Source organism: Schistocerca nitens, chromosome 5 (assembly GCF_023898315.1).
Source record: "Schistocerca nitens isolate TAMUIC-IGC-003100 chromosome 5, iqSchNite1.1, whole genome shotgun sequence".
Classification (NCBI taxonomy): Eukaryota; Metazoa; Arthropoda; class Insecta; order Orthoptera; family Acrididae; genus Schistocerca; species Schistocerca nitens.
In genome coordinates this window covers 728213167-728219166 of record NC_064618.1, presented here as the reverse complement: position 1 = coordinate 728219166, position 6000 = coordinate 728213167, and positions in this window count along the sequence as shown.

The window sequence follows — 6000 nt, the reverse complement described above, 5'->3', positions numbered from 1 at the left end:
TTCCAAGAAACTAAGAGCTAGTGCAAGTGGTCGGCATTTGACCATGAGCTGCTCTCAGTGTACGAGGTGATTAAACATTTTTGTAGTGACCTTGAGGGGTGACCCTTCACGATCTATACCGATCACAAGCCACTCATGGACGCTATTTGTAATATGGCAAAGAACCATCCGCCAAGGTGTTTCCGCCATATGAACTACATCTTTCAGCACTCTTGTGACATGTGCTGTATCCATGGCACAGAGAACGTTGTGGCAGACTACCTTTTGCGTATCTGTGTGCTAACCACACTGCTGAATCTGGAGGAGCTCGCCCAACTACAAGCCAACGACAATGATATACAGCAACTAAGATCAGTCAACGGTTCATCGCTCTCTGTCCAGCCCCATATACTACCTGGTTCGACAATACCTGTCCTTTGTGACACCTCTAGAGGCACACTTCGCCCCCTGGTCCCTGCTGCTCTTCACCATAGGGTCTTTACTGCCTTACATGGCTTAGCTCACTCTGGGAAACGAGCCATGACGCGGCTGGTTATGGATCGCTTTGTCTGACCTGGTGTCATGCACGACTGTCATGCGTGGAGCCATGCGTGCGTTCCATGCCAGCGCAGCAAGGTTGGCAGGCATGCCCCCTAAGGGCGTTTCCGGTACGTACATATCGTCATCGTTGGTCCCCTTCCTCTATCCAAGTGCTACAGATATATTTTGTCGATCATCGACCGTGTAACTCGATGGATCGAGGCAGTCCCCCTTACTGAAATCACGGCCGAGACCGTCGCCTGTTCCTTCATCTCGGCATGGGGTGCTCGCTTCGGCTGTCCCCTATATCTCACCACCAACCAGAGACACCAGTTTGTGTCCGCACTCTTCGCATGACCGTGTGAACTCTACGGTGACTCCAAGTTTCATACCACAGCTTACCACCTGCAGGAGAACGGCCTCGTTGAGCAGTGGCCCCACACCCTCAAGGCTCCCCTAATGTGTCACGGAGGCCTATGGTCAGAGGCCCTCCCGTGGGTCCTGCTGGGTATTTGCTCAGCTCATAAGGAAGTTCTTACTGCCTCACTCGCCGAGGTTCTGTATGGCAATCCACTGATTCTCCCCATCGAGTTTGTCGAGGATTCACCTCCCGCTGCATCCGAGGATCTCCCCATCCTGGTCGAGCATGTCCGCATGCACATCACACACCTCTGCACCCCTGTGTCCTGCTCCCACACCATTCGCCATGCACCGCAAGGACCTAGCTATGTGCGACTTTGTTATGCTGTGGGATGACACTGTGTGAGCAGCCCTTTGGCCACCCTATTTGGGCCCTCACCATGTGCTATACTGTGGTACCAAAACATTTGTCATCCACCTACATGGACTGATCCAGACAGTGTCAGTTAATAGACCTAAACCAGCGTGGACCCTCAATGACAACCTTCCTCCTGATGCAGCCGTCTTGCCTTTGGCTGACTCATCTCCACCCACAGTCACCGCTCACATGCAGCTGTTGGAACTACCAGCTGTAGCACCGCCAACACCACTATCCCCACTTCCCGCACTGGCCACCGCCTACACCCACCACGTTGGCACTGAGATTGTGACTTCATCTGATGAGCCTTCCCTCCACCATGCTCTGCACTACGGGGGGGGGGGGGGGGGGCGCTGTGGTATCTCTGGCGCAGAGCGCCCTATCTTTGGGAACCGTTTTCTTTGGACTATCGAGTCTGGCGTGAACTTTCTGTTTGTGATATGTGTAACAGCCATAGTTGTCGTATGTACAAGTGTTCAATAAATGTATATTTCATACCGAAGTTTCATACCGAAGTGTGTTATCTCTCGACTAACCTCCTGCGATAACCACAACAGTACTGATTGTTGCTGTGTCTACCCTCTTCCTGTGTTTGTTCTCCATCCTTTGAGACAGAAGCCCTTCTACACTTACCTGAGACCCTGTAACCTAAAAAACCGCCCAGTAATATCCAGAAGAAGAACACCTTCATTGCTAGTAATCAGTACGTTAACCACACAGCCAAGAGAACTCGTGGAGAAAAACATGTCATACGTCACTCACTATATACTGTTGTGAACTGTGGATATAATTTCAGTAAACAGCCTTATTTTTGCACCTTCTTATTTTTTAGCACTGAATATACATAACCTACAGATGTAAGACGACAATAATTGTTTGTTCTTAGCACCTCTACATACTTGACTACTCTCGTTGATAGTCCCATAATGCAGGCTCACTCAGTCTTTGACATACACTGATGAAAAGGGAAAGTATTACTCCATAAACACCTTGCCCGAAAAACTGATACTCCAGTATTTCGAAGCCTGGGGAATATGTAGATTGAAAGTTCATTCGTAAGTAAAGTTACTTTGCATTGCTACAGAGGAAGAATGGTATGAGTACTTGTTGGCTGTTGGGTGTGTCTTACATTTCTGGAAATTTTCAGGTGTAGATCACTAAGACAGCATGGTCAGAGGAATTGCATGTGCCATTTGTCACCATTTGTCGGCCTCTGAGAGAGACTGAATCATTGGCAAGAGGGATTTGGGAACATACAAAGTGATTCAGCTAAACCGTTCACCTCAAATATTTCCGGAAACATTGAAGATACCGCAGTCTCTTCGCCATTATGATTTGTGAAAAATTCTTCTTTAAACGACGTGTAGTCTTTTTCATAGCTGTATTAATTACAAAGATGTCAATATTAACCTCGCATTTTCAAATCGAAGTATAATAACTTATGCTCTTAACGACGAATTCAACAACGTTTCATTCTCCAAGATCCGAATGTTGGTTTCAGAACTTGGAACTTAGGAACAGTGTGCGATTTGTAGGGGGGGATGGGGGGGATTACCCCCCCCTCTGCATCAGACCATCCCCTTCTCTGGTTTTAGTTTATGCATCCCAACCTGGGATGTTTATTTCCCACTCACTGTAGTAAAACTTTACATATAATTTAAATTTGTGGAGCCGAAACTGAAAGTTTTTAATAAGTCTTACTATTAATACTATTAATATGTTTCAGTTTTCTATCATCAGAATAAGTACAGCTTTTCACAAATGTGCCTCTACTTTTTGAATTCCCCTTGTATACCTGCATGTAGACGATTTTGTAAATAAGCTTTACCTATAATGTACTTTTAAAGATATAACAAGGGATGGCTTTTCTGGTAGTGCATACGCGTGAATAGTGAGTTTCGGCATTAACATCTATTTATAAATAGCTGTTTAACCATGCGTAACGCCACAGTCCAAGCTAGTAACATATATAAATCTACCAACCCCCTAAGACATCCCCCCCACTGGTAAAAGCACAAATCGCACCCTGCTTAGGAATCATCTGATTTCAACGTGCAACCGATTGTGTCGTAGCCTATACGGATTAGATCGCTTACCAAGAAAGAAAATGCGACACATCGAATATGACGGAAATCGTTGCACGTCCGTGACACAGGTATGAAAGGGGCACAGAGAAAATGAAGCTTTCATTCTGTCTGTGTCATTCACGAGGGTCGTGGGCTAGTTAAGTTGTAAGAACGAATGTATTTCACAAACCAAGAGAAACTAGATATGCAGTACCACTCCTTGACTGAGAATGCTGAAGGGACTTGAAGAGAACAGCTGAGTTGTACGCGTAATGGTATCCCGACAGACGATGTCCATTACCTGACTACGTTCTGTGCCTCCGCCCCGCCAGTTATGGTATCTCGGGGAGCAGCCGGTGGCAGACGCCACTTCCACCATGTTCTATCGGCGCCTTCCAGTCTACGTTTTGTGAACTGTGAGGGTCGGATTTGCCTCAGTCCGTGCCCGGGCACTCTGCAGTGAACACAATTCCGATTTAGCAGTTGGTTTATCTTTCTACCATTCTGTGGTGAAACATGAAGGTAAGTGCACTTGTTTTCAATTTATTGATCTTTATCTATAAAATAATTATTTTCAGCGTAATTACACACAAAACAGTCGAGGACGTAAGAGGAAATTGTTTCCTGTTGAAAGTAAATTTGTAGTAAGTATAAATTAAAATGTGTACCCTTCGTATTTTTTGTGTCTTATTATTTTTGTTCAGCTCGTGCTTTGCATAAATAACATTCGATATCATAATTTTATTATAAAATTTTCATTATATGTCCAATAAAATATTTTTTTCCTCAATGAAAGATTCTGAGATTATCTGACAAGAAATGCGTGCAATATTCTCAGCATTCCGTGTTCTCCATCTCTGAGAATTAACATTTTTTATTGAATGTGAGGATGAAATTTCTTCTTGTGATTTACCAGCACATTCACATCTTGCCGGCTCGGCGATATGAAACTCGAGCTAATTTTTCTTCGATATTACACAGTAGGGTAGGGGGTGGGGGGTGGGGGGAACAAGACATTCTGCTCCATTGTTATGAAAGCATATTTGTTATTTGATAGTTTCCCTTTTTTTCAGACCGACCGGCTAAAAAAGTTAAAGGAAACTGTGTCAGCACGGTAGACGACATATGTAGAATTATCTTCTCTCCTTCAGATGAGGAGATGGAGCACGTCTCCTCAATTGATTCTGATTCTGAATCTCAGGCAGAAAGATGCTAGAGCCTGACTCAGTAGAGATTTCTCAACCTCAGCCATGCGAGAAAATTACAGAAGCCATTACTGTGCCAGTTGATGGTCTGAAGTGGTCAACCCAACGACCAAAGAGGGAGTCGCTACCCTTCACTGGGGAACAAGCTCTCAAAATTTACCCAGAGTCAGTGACCCTATCGAATTTTCTCGGCGGTTTTTGACCGACTCATTTCTCCAAATGCTGGAGGTTGAAATGAATAGTTAAGCTGTGACAATTCTCCGTGCTAGCGAGAGTTCTTGAGCAAGCATCACACAATGGAAGAATGCCAATACTAAAGAACTGAAAGTATTTCTGGTCTTCTATTTCACATGGGCATCATTCACCTGAATATAATTAGCGACTATTGGAGAACTGATTACAGGTATCGCTATGACATAAATTTTTTTCAGAATGAAAGGTGACGTAACAGGTATTCGTTACTGCTCAGAGCTTTAAACTTTCGTGAAAACATCAATGACGACGACTCTGGCAAAATATTTAAAATTCGACCAATTTTACAATATTTTAATGACAGGATGGAGCAAGTACATTCCATTAGAAATGACGTCTTTGTGGACGAATTTATGGTCCTATGGAGGGGCAGATTACGAATCAGGCAGTGTATAAAAAGTAAGAAACATAATATGTTTTCAAATAGACGTCCTGGCGGAACCTAATGGTTCTGTGCAAAAACCAGGCGCAGCACGTGGTTTCCATACTGGGGATGGCTGCGATATTTATCGATCGGAACTAACCTCGACCTCTATACTACAGATCAGTCTGTCACCACTACCAAGATTTCTGGGGAGTGGAGGGTTGGTGGCAATATCACACTGCAGCCAAACGTTTCCATAATGTATCTTTTTTCTGTATGGTAATCAACTACTAAATAACATCGAACGTTAACTCCAAGGTAAAATGTACAGGTCGCTTATTTATCCCCGAACGTCATTTTTCCCCAGATTAGATTAGATTAATACTAGTTCCATGGATCATGAATACGATATTTCGTAATGATGTGGAACGAGTCAAATTTTCCAATACATGACATAATTAAGTTAATTTAACAACATACTTAAGTTAATATAACAACTTTTTTATTTTTTGTGTTTTTTTATTTATTTTATTCATTTTTTATTTTTAAATATTTTTTTGTTTTTCTTTTCTTTTTTTTAAATTTATATCTAAAAATTCCTCTATGGAGTAGAAGGAGTTGTCATTCAGAAATTCTTTTAATTTCTTCTTATATACTTGTTGGTTATCTGTCAGACTTTTGATACTATTTGGTAAGTGACCAAAGACTTTAGTGCCAGTATAATTCACCCCTTTCTGTGCCAAAGTTAGATTTAATCTTGAATAGTGAAGATCATCCTTTCTCCTAGTATTGTAGTTATGCACACTGCTATTACTT